The 11856-nt window shown below is 35.9% G+C and overlaps 1 pseudogene across 1 annotated transcript; it reads left to right on the forward strand.

Moving 5' to 3' along the window:
• Positions 1-698: 698 nt before the first annotated feature.
• On the forward strand, positions 699-4161 carry LOC308628786 (AP-3 complex subunit sigma-2-like; annotated as a pseudogene). Its single transcript has 2 exons — positions 699-815; positions 3513-4161. The product of its transcript is annotated as an AP-3 complex subunit sigma-2-like (transcript).
• Positions 4162-11856: the final 7695 nt, after the last annotated feature.

Below are 11856 nucleotides of genomic sequence, written 5' to 3' on the forward strand. Positions count from 1 at the left end.
GACATATCGAAAGTTGGGCAATGCAGTTATATTTCACTAATAGGAAATTTAGAGTGATAATGCCTACTTTAAAAAGAGGACTGAACATTAATTATCCAAGACTAGGATAAATAAAGTTAGAAAAAAATCAACAAATCATACCTAAAAATAACAAAAGATAGAAAACAATGCAGAAATGAACAGGTGTTATTAAAATTGAAAATCAACCTATGATAGAGGTGATTAAGGCACCTTCTGCCTTAGTTCTTTGTAAAGACCAATACAATTGACAAATGCCTGGAACCTCTGGCAAGAATGATCAAGGAAGAGAGTAACTAATAAGTAACCAATATCATAAATGGGAAAATGTTACTAAATATATCTCTAATTTTAGAGAAATGTAGAAATCTGGGGGTTATTATGAATGTTAGGTCAATGATTTTGGAAAACTAACTGTATACGTTCTAGAAAAATAAATTTACCAGAAGCTCACATAAGATAAAACATTAGAATTGTTGATATATATTTAATATTAAAATTAGTGACTTTCTGTAACTCTAGGCCCAGATTGGTTCACTGATGAATTCTAACAAATATTTAAGGAGGGACTAGCATCTCTCTTTACAAAAGCTCTAATAATTAAATAAGAAGAGGAGAAAAGATATTTCTCAACTCTTTATGAAATCAACATCATTTTGATATCAAAACTTGACAAGTTCATGGTAATAAAAATACAAATCCGTCTTATTCATGAATGTAGAAGCAAAATTCCTAAACAAATATCAGCCAATGAAACTCAGTGGTTTAAAGAGGCTGTTACATCAAGAACCAAGGAGGTAGTGTTTTAGGAATTCCAGAATGGTTTTCTATTTGAAAATCTATCAATACAGTTCAGTATGTTAATATACCACTACTAACAAAAATGATATAATTATTTCAAAATACTCAGAAAAATAATTTGATATTATTCTGTACCCATTCATAAGCAATTATTGGAAACTAGGATTAGAGGATAACTTTATTAAGAAGATAACTATACTTAGCACATTTAGAATAGATCACATATATCTGCGAATTTTAAAAACAAGTCTGCTTTATTCACATGGTACTCCATCTCCTTACAAAGCTGTATGTAATTTCCTTTTTGTTGGGAACCATGTTATACAATTAATTTTATATTTGTCTTTGGCAAATACAAATACTGGGAAAATAGTACACAGTTAATTACAAAGTCAGTGCTTTTTCATCTCTTTACTTGGAATTCTGTTGATTCATATCTTTGTATTGCTAATTCCTTCTCTTTATTCTGATTTACTCAAAGATCATCTTTTCAGGTAGGAGTTCTCCAAGAATCTTGGCCAAAATGATTCCCTAAGGTCTCTCTGAACAAGTATTCAGCTAAGTTACCAAGAATAAAATAATCACCTTATGTGATTACACATTCATACTTACATGTCACAATATTTTTTGAGTGCTTCTATGTGTCAAGTGTTCTTCTACTTACCAAGGATAGAGTAGTGATGAAAACTCAATCCCTGATCTGCTTTATTTTTGGAGGAGTGAGACAGTTAAAATAACAAATACTAAAACTTCAGAAAATGACAGACTCCTTGATAGTAAATCACAGTAGCAGATATAAAACAAATTGTTGTAGTACTTTTCATCCTTGGGTTCCTCCTTTCAGTGGCCACCTAAGATTAATAATATATATTCATAATTCAAGAAAATACATTGTGATAATCACTTTTGGTTTAAAGATACATGCTCCCAAAAAAACAGTGAAAGGAGATTATATACATATTTTTATTGTAATCCTTACAACTGAATTAAAAATAAAATCTATGTGTTTTGATCAACATTTTAAAATAATAGTACCACATACTGAGGACTTTCAAGTATACTTAAAACAATTTTAATGGATTATTTAGTAGAAGTTCTATATTAATAATATCATTTTTCCTGTCCTCTAACCTCCAGAATTTATCCTACAATTTGTAGAGCACATACTTCTTTTTTATAAAGCTCTTGTCATTTTGTAGTGGTGCATTGCTAATCAGACAATTATTCCATACTGGTAAAACATTACTTAAAGTATTTATTATAGTTCATAAACTATTAAAGTTACCCAGTTATAAATTGCTTACATTACATAAGGTGTCATTTGCTACACAGTTCAAAACTAGTCCTTTCTCAAAGCAAGTTTTGCATAATTATAGTAAGTGACTGCAATTATAAAAAACATAACTTTCAAGAATGACATTTATTGACTTAATTGAAGTAAATTTTGATGAAATTTTTTTCCTCAAACATAAAATTAATAAAGACTGTCCTTTGTAGAAAATCTCAATCATGTACATTTTGTAATTTTTACCTCCTGTGTTCATTTACATATTCTTTTGTTCAATGAATACTTTTAGAATATTTAGTACATATAAGGAAATGTACACAAGAAAGTCAACAGAACCAGCACTATAAGGTAGTGGGTGTTAATTAAACTGTCAAGCAAGTGGCATCTGTGGCTTATTATCAGGAATAGAAGTCTGAACACTTCTGTCCACTGCATTTTGATATCAGAGTTGCCAGAGAAAACACAATGCAGTCAAGCATTGGATGGAACAATGATTTACTCACCTAGAGATGAGGCAGAGCAAGATTAACTTCATTAGTGGGTGTCAGTACCCCACTGCCAGCAGGTCCCTCCCAGCAGTGGACACAGGGCAATTAACCTGCAGGAATCCCTCTTCTGCTACAGCAAAAAGATCCTGTCCCCTCCTGGCAAGGGACAGATATAGTAGTGGGTTGGCCAGGTGCCATATGAGGCACATGCTTAAGCAAAACAAAGAAATACACGTTGAGTCTGAACAGCAAAAGCTATTCCCATACAATGTAATAAATTCAGCACAAGCTGTGAGGTTTCTTCATCTCTTGGTAAACAAGTGTTCCTGCCTCAAGGCCCATTCTTATGTGGCCAAGTAGAAACCCAAAAATTGCATGTGATATTGCCTTTCCCAACAGAATTCCTGCTGAATTCATGCTCAGTGGGAGCCACCTAGGAGATTGGGCCACCCATATGCAATCTTAGCTTGACTTGATAAATGCATGGTGGCTAAACTGAGAGAGACTACATTCTACAATAATCCATATTGGTCAGATAATATGGAATTCTACCTTATTTTTAACATCATATCTTAGAAGAGCATTACTGTAAGACTGTACATAGAGAAAAATATTCAGAACAGTAAGACTGGAAATTTTCGTATAAGGCAGAGTTGAAGGAGTTGGGGATGTCCAGTGCTAGCCAAAGAAAAATAAAATGCATATTGAGGAAAGATAAAGGAAGTATAATTTGTGCTAAATTTCTCACAATAAGGGTGTGATTCTCAATAAGGTTCTAATTTACATAGTAATTTACATGTAAATACAAAATAAATTTACAATAATTAATAAAAATGTTTTAAAGAGAAACATAGAGTTAAAGTAGACAAAAAAAAAGACTATAAGAGACATAAATGGGAGATGCTCTCTGGAAGTAGCCGGTGAAAGGATCATGGCAGGCAAAGGTGATTCAGGCAATTCTGGTTTTCAGTAACCACAGGAAGCCCTGGCTGGTCAGCTTCTACCAGCATTTCCCAGAAGAAATTCAACAGCAGATTATTTGAGAGACCTTCCATCTAGTTCTCAAGCGGGATGAAACATCTATAACTTCTTGGAGGGTGGAACTTTGATTGGTGGCTCTGACTACAAACTGACTTATCAGCATTATGCTACCCTCTATTTTGTATTTTGTGTGGATTCATCAGAGAGTGAACTTGGGATCTTGGACCTCATCCAGGTTTTTGTGGAGACTCTGGATATGTATTTCGAAAATGTTTGTGAATTGGATTTGACCTTCTATATGGATAAGGTGCACTACATTCTTCAGGAGGTGGTGGGGGGTGGGATGGTATTGGAAACAAACATGAATTAAATCGTGGCTCAGATTGAAGCTCAGAACAGGCTGGAGAAATCCAAGGGTGGCCTTTCAGCAGCGCCCGCCCGGGCCGTGTCTGCCGTGAAAAACATCAACCTGCCAGAGATGCCTCGGAATATCAACATTGGCGAGCTCAACATCAAGGTCCCCAACCTGTCCCAGTTTGTCTGAGGGTGGAAGACGGCTGAACTGAGTCCTTGGAACCAGCAAAGCTGAGCCGGTCCTGCAGCAAAACCTGCTCTGCGCCCTGGAGGAGTCCCGCCTCGGGCAGTGGCCCCTGCTGTCCTGAATCGGGAAGGAGTCCTATGTCCACTGCCAGCCTGTGCTTGCATCTCACCTATGGAGCACATAGCCTACTGGCTCTACTAGAGTTGGCACACCCAGAATCCTTTTGTATAGCCACGCTGTCTCATCACCACCTCCTGCTGCATACACTCCCCACTGCCACAGTCCTGGCTCTGCTCTCCCAGGTGTTTATGTGCAGGACACAATCCAAATCGTAAGCCTGTTGTTTGCCTGCCCCCCCCCCCCACATTTCTGCCAATAGGGAGGGCACACCCCCACAGCCAGAAGGGTCCCCCTCAAAGGGGAGAGGCCCTGTGTCTGTAGAAGGCAAAGCTGACAGCATGTGGAACATAGAATTATGACTCTTGCAGGTTTAAAATACATTCTCCTCCCCAGGAGCAGAGGGGTCAGTTATGAATGATGAGTCTTCTTTGTCCAGGAAACCCACTGCTGTCTACACCAGCTTCTGGAGCACGAGAGCCTGAGCTGGGGTCATGTGTTCTGGACCTGGCACAGGGGAAGGCTGGGGACACGAGCAGCCTGCTGGCTGAGACCGGTGGCAGTGCAGCATCTTCTCCCCAGTGTGCAGGGGGTCCCTGCCTGAGCTCACACTGGGCACGCCCTGTTCCCCTCAGATGACAGTCCCCTAGAGTTAGCTGTGGAAACCTGTAAATGTTTACGTGTGGAAAGAGCCTTTCTTCCTGTGGTTAACTTAGAGCTGAAGCTGCTGCTCGAAGCAGTGCCTCTTACTCCTGCGCTGCCTTGGGGCCAGGTCTCAGGTATGATGTTGAGCTGCCTTGAGATTAGGGAGCTCGCTGCACCGTCATGGTAAAGCCTCACGGTCTGGGGACTTCTCCTGCCTGCTGGCCTGTGGCCCAAACTGTTAGGCCTTCTGATGCTGTCGCAGAGCCCATCTGAGATGTTGCCTGGCAGGACCATGGTCAGGACCACGTCTTTTCCCTCTTTGAACAGTGCTTCCTGTGCTTGGTGCCCTTTGCTCCCTGTAGCCTCTTAACCTCAGTATTTTGGAACATCTCTGATAACCTCAGAGATGGGCAGTGTTGATCAGAATGTAGTCCCTCTTATGTTAGAAGAGGGAAATGTAGGTTAATATATCTATCTGATGTTAAAACCTCTGATATTCTTTTAAAGAATTTATTTTTTTTTTAACAGACATTTCAGGATATTCACATCCCCCTCACATTTGCTGAAAGTGATATAGGAACAAAGAAGGAAAATGATATTTATTTTGCACCTACTGTAAGGTGGCATGAGCGAGATCCTTCTACAATCCTTACAAGAGACATTGTTATCTCCATTTTGCAAGTCAAGAAAATAAGACTCAGAGAGGTCAAGTAACCTGCTTTAGGTCACAAGGGCTAAGAGTTGAGACTTTCTGTCTGCCTAAATCCACAGTTCATTTTCTTTTCACTGCTCAAATGGCTTCTCCCAATTTTATTTTCTTTCTTATGGATAAGGAAACCTCAAAAAGTTTGGGTAGCTTCTCAGAAACTGTGATAAAAACCAGCTTGGTAGCCAGTGACAGCATCAAAGAGTGTAAGCTGGGGGGTCCTCCACATGCCTCCATTGAACTGGTGAGGAAGCAGAAGCCCAGAGTGTTGTGTTGTGTTAAGTGTTGTATCAAGGGTCACAAAGCTAGAACCAAGTCATTTTTCTTTTTTTAAAAATTTTTATTGGAGCTTCCCTGGTGGCACAGTGGTTGAGAGTCTGCCTGCCGATGCAGGGGACACGGGTTCGTGCCCTGGTCCGGGAAGATCCCACATGCCGTGGAGGGCTAGGCCCGTGAGCCACGGCCGCTGAGCCTATGCGTCTGGAGCCTGTGCTCCACAACGGGAGAGGTCACAACAGTGAGAGGCCCGCGTACCGCAAAAAAAAAAAAAAAAAATTATTGGAGTATAGTTGATTTACAATGTTGTGTTAGTTTCAGGTGTACAGTAAAGTGAATCAGTTATATGTATACATACCAAAACAAAAAAATATATAAATGATGTATTTAATGAATAAATCCAAAAGACATATATTGAATTCACATCCTGAAAGAAGGAGTGAACTTTCTTTTCAAGGGCTTGTGGAACTTTATAAAACTTCAATAGATTAGAAGTTTTAATAACTGAATCTTTAACAGAAACCTGGAAAACAAGAACATCAGAAAAATGAACATTAAAAAACATAAACTATCCTAAGTGATTATTTTGTGGCAAAAAAGAAAAATTGATCCTAACTTGCCATATACTTTTTAAATAATAATAAACATATCATAATTAAAACTTTGAAAATTAAGTAAAACAGCCCTCAGAGGGATATTTATAGCTGAAATATTTAGATTAGTAAAAGGAAATAATTTTTAATTGAATTATCTAATCATTTAAAAGGGTTAGAAAAATGATCAACAAAACAAACCAAAGGACCTGAAGAAAGAGCACAGTGAAGTTAAAAACAAATGTTAGTGAATTGAAAAACAATGATTACATTTTAAATATTGGTTTTTTGAAAATAAAAGACAGCTAAGCCTATTAAGAAAAAATAAGGAGGAAAGTGGTATTAAATTGTACATGAAAAAATAAACTCTAAACTCAGTAAAAAAAAAAAAAACTAGAGAAAATTAAATAATTTATACCAAATGTAATTGTAAGAATGGACTCCAGAAATATCGGGATAGTAAACTGACCAAATACTCTGGAAGAAAATTATGATGCCAGGTGCACAGAGCTCTGTGCCCCCATGTCAACCCCTTCAAATCTTTCAGAAATATAAAATGCTGCTACTACTTAAACTGTTTCAGCATTGAGAAGAGGGAAAATTACAAATCATTTTTACAAAGCACGTATTGTATCATTGTATCAAATTCCACAATAATATGCAAGTGAAAAAATACCATACACTAACCTTACTTTTGAAAAATGTGAAAGTACTCGAAACACATTAAAAGGAAGAAATTATCATGTGAGATTGATTCTAGTAATAAAATGTAGAATTTATTATTCAAATTTTGCTATTTTCAGTTTATCAACAAGATTGATCAAAGGAGAAATGACATTAAAAATCTCTATAGATGCTTAGAAAGCAGTTGACAAAAATTAATATCCATTTCTATTTAAAAAGCTTTTTGGAATACATATGCACACACACACACGCACATACTGAAAGCCACAATTATGCTTAAATGTGAAATGCTAGGTCATTACTGTTAATGATGCCCAATATTGCCACTGTTTATGTACACTTTCTGGAAGAATTTGACAATGCAATTAGTTAAGAGAAACACATTATTGCTATAAACATTGGAAAGAAAGTATCTAACTTTGCAGATGATATGGATTTATACCTGGAAAACATGAGAAAGTCAGTTGAAAACCCCTTGAAAACAACAGAAGAATTCAATAAGGAAGGTATTTACAAGATTAAGATATAAAAAGCAATAGCTTTCTTAGATAAACATTTTAAAAATAACTGGTGTCCTCTCTGCAATTGGACCTGTTAAAGCAGAGATAAGTAACCAACTACCAACGATAATGTAGAAAGACCCCTCTGAATGGGAGCACAATTATTTTGGATGAATTCTAAACTTTTAGCCATGAGTTTAGGGAATCTGACCCTAGGAACAAAGGCTTTTGACCCTAGTGACATAATTCCTATGATTCAGCTTCCTGTAGAACCTGCACCTATTCTGATAATTCTTGTATGTGCAATAATTTTTGTTGAATTCTTCATTCTGCACTCTGGTCTTGGTGCCTGAGTGTCTTCTTGGACATTGAACCTTGGCCCATTGCTCTAATCACCTGAATATACATATTTTAATTCCTGTCTCTCTGTTATTGAGCTGAACTTAGCTTGATCCTGACAAATAGACCATCCCAAATTGTGAGTTTTTTGATGGCATGGATTTTTGTCTTCATGTTAGATCTTCAGCATGTATTAAAAGGTCTGACACATAATGGGCATTAAGTAAATACTTATGAAAAGAATACATACAGTTGTCCCTCTGTATCTGAGGGGAACTCGTTCCAGGACCCCTCTGGATACCGAAATTCATGGATACTCAAGTCCCTTATGTAAAATGGCACAGTATTTGCATATTACCTATGCACATCCTCCTGTATGCTTTAAATCATCTCTATATTACTTATAATACCTAATACAATGAAAATGTTACATAAATAGTTGTAAATACAGTGCAAATGTAATGTAAATAATTGCCAGTGCACCTCAAATTTAAGTTTCGCTTTTTGAAGGTTTCTGGATTTTTTTTTTTTAAATATTCTTGCTGCACAGTGGTTTAACTTCATTGATGAGGAACCTGTGTATAATGGAGGGCCCATTGTACACTGATTTGCTACATAATTCAGATTCACAAATTTGTTTTTAAGATGAGGACTTTTTCCAGTTTCACTCTGCATAGCTACTTCCAGGCTTCTGTCCCAAATTTGTGGTTTGGGGCTTTGCTCCTATTCATTCTGTCCCAAATTATTTCTTCTAACCTAGTGTTTCTTCACTGGGGATTCATACAAGCCCAGGAAGCCTAGATGAAGGATTCTGTTTTTCATTTCTTTTTTTTTTACCACTACCCTAATTGTACTCGAAAACTTTTATTTATATGCATATTTTACTAGTTTTATAGTTCATAAATTTCACCCGTTACATTATCTCTCCTTTTCCTACGCTTTGCTTCATTTTGCTGATCACATACCAGTGCCTTCCAGTACTAAACCTCAAATTGGAAACTGACAATGCTGGTACTGTGTTTTATGATAATATATGTAGCATGATATCAATAATTTTTTAGTTGTATGAAGGCTACATCTCCTGGGATGTTGTTCTTCATGGCACACTCTCTCCAAGAAACAGTGTAGCAATTATAAATGAATTTTATAAAATTTTCACGACATTAAATAGATATTTTCTGCAAATAATAAATCCAATGATCTATTCTCCTTTTATTCTCCATGTGCTTGATCTTTACACATAGTGCTAGATCAACTCTCAAAGGTAGGATAATATTCTCATGGTATTGCCCAAACAGAACCCACTTACTTATATTAAAAATTTTCTTTTTCTTTTTTTAAAATTAAAGACTTTTGGGGCAGTTTTAGGTCTACAGCAAAATTGAGAGGAAGGTGCAGATATTTCCCATATACCCCTTACTTCCACATGTGTATAGCTTATCCATTATCATCATGTCCTACAAGTTGTACATTTGTTAAAATAGATGAACCTATCTTGACACATCATAATCATCTAAAGTCTGTAGTTTACATTAGGGCTCGCTTTTGGTGTTGTACATTTTAAGGATGTGGGCAAATTTATAATATGTGTCCACCATTATAATATCATACAGAGAAGTTTAAAATTCTTTGTGCTCCACCTATTCATTTCTCCCTTTTCACTAATCCCTGGCAATCACTGATCTTTTTACTATCTCCATAGTTTTGCAGGATATCATATAGTTGGAATCATACAATATTTACCATTTTCAGATTAGTTTCTTTTACTTAATAATATGTATTTAAGTTTCCTCCATGTATTTTCATGGCTTAGTAGACCATTTCTTTTTAGCACTGAATAACAGTCCATTGTCCACAGTTTATCCATTCACTTACTGAAGTACATCTTGGTTGTTTCCATGTTTTGTCAGTTATGGATAAGACTGATATATACATCCATGTGCAGGTTTCGTGTGGACATAAGTTTTCAGCACCTTTAGGTAAATGCCATGAAGTGTGATGTGATTGCTGGATCCTATGGTAAGAGTATGCTTAGTTTTGTAAAAACTACATTAAAAGTTCTTGCAAAGTCGTGCCATTTTGCATTTCCACCAGTAATGAATGAGAGTTTCTTTTGCTCCACATCCTCACAAGTACTTTGTGTCATCAGTGTTATGAATTTTGGTCATTCTAATAGCAGTGTAGTGGTATCTCATAGTTTTAATTTGTATTTTCCTGGTGACATGATGTGGAGCATCTTTTCATATGCTTACTTGCCATTTGTATATCTTCTTTGTTGAGGGTTCATTTAAGGTCTTTGGCTCATTATGATGGAGAAAAGACAGTCTTTTTAAAAAATGGTGCTGTAACAACTGAATATTCACATGTCCAAATGAATCTAGATACAGACCTTATACCTTTACAAAAACTAACTCAAAATGGATTGTAGACCCAACTGTAAAACATAAAACTGTAACACTCCTGGAAGATAACATAGGATACAACTTAGATGACCTTGTATATAGCAGTGACTTTTTAGATACAACACAAAAGTCCTTACCCCTGAAAAAAATAATTGATAAGATGAACTTAAATAACATTAAAATAATGTCTGCTCTGTAAAAGACAATATTAAGAGAATAAAAAGATAAGCCACATGCTAGGATATTTATAAATTAAGTTATATTGAAATATTTATGTTAACTCATGATTTTTAAATACAGTTCAACTTTTTTGAGATTTTCTTAAATCCAGTCTTACTTTTTAAGCTACTTGAATTAAGCAAGCATTTATTGAGTCTCTGAGATGTTATCCCATGATTTTTAAAGCCAGATTCAATTTAAAAAATTTATTTAAATTCAGTCTTTTTTTAAAAAACATATCAATTAAATAAGCATTCTCTGAGTCTCTGGGATGTTACAGTATTCTGTGATAGGATGGGATAAACCTGAATAGAATTTAGTCCTGCTGTCTATCAAAGAGACTACTGTCTTGTTGATAGATAGTGCAGAAGCAATAATAATAATAAGATGTATTGTGAGGAAAACTATGATGAATTGTATAGCAAACATAATAAAGTACAAAGATGGTAGGCGTGCTTATCTAAATTTTTTCATAATCCAATGATTTTACATGACATCAAATTTTGTAATTCTTGTAGATAAATATTAATATGTATAAGATAAATACAAAATTTAAAGCAGATTATATTTTTCCTCTCAGGATTAGATTTAATCCTTAGTAAAAATGCTACAGTGAAAATGTCTAAATCTAGGTGCTATTCTGTAGTAACGTGATTAGATTGTATCTGACTCTTCTGGCAAAGATTAGGAATGAGATATTCCCTGATTAGTTAACTATGAAAATTTGGCTCATTCTTTTCTGGAATAGAGGTCTAACTTGAAGAATTAATCAGATTTCCTTTTTTCTAAAGGAGGCTCACCACCAGACATGTCTTTGTTCAGGGCATCATTGAATAGTTACATTGTCATCTTGTATACTTAGGGAGCTGTCATTCAGGACAGTGCCTGTCTTATTCAGGTAGGAGGAAGTGAAGCAGGAAGGAAACTAAGCAAATTAAGGAACATATGTAAATTAAGTTGACTTACTAACACTTTCTAAGAGTGTCTTACAAATTTGCACCCAGTTAGAAGTGTTGCTTCCTCAACTTTCTTGGATGAGATGCAACAAGCTATAGCAGAGGGGCCAGTTCTGCCCACACAGTTGCTTGTTTTGTTTGATACACACAGTATTTGCCTGCACCAGTTTTAAACTGAGTGTTGATTGCCAGCCTTTAATAATCATAAGATCTTGCATTTAACAAAATCAAGGTTTCTGCCTTCACTTCAAAAACCAAAAGTTGTGCTTTGATTATCCATTTCCACAGTAAATGATCGGTTG

This window comes from Mesoplodon bidens (assembly GCF_964165515.1).
Source record: "Mesoplodon bidens genome assembly, chromosome: 1".
Taxonomy (NCBI): domain Eukaryota; kingdom Metazoa; phylum Chordata; class Mammalia; order Artiodactyla; family Ziphiidae; genus Mesoplodon; species Mesoplodon bidens.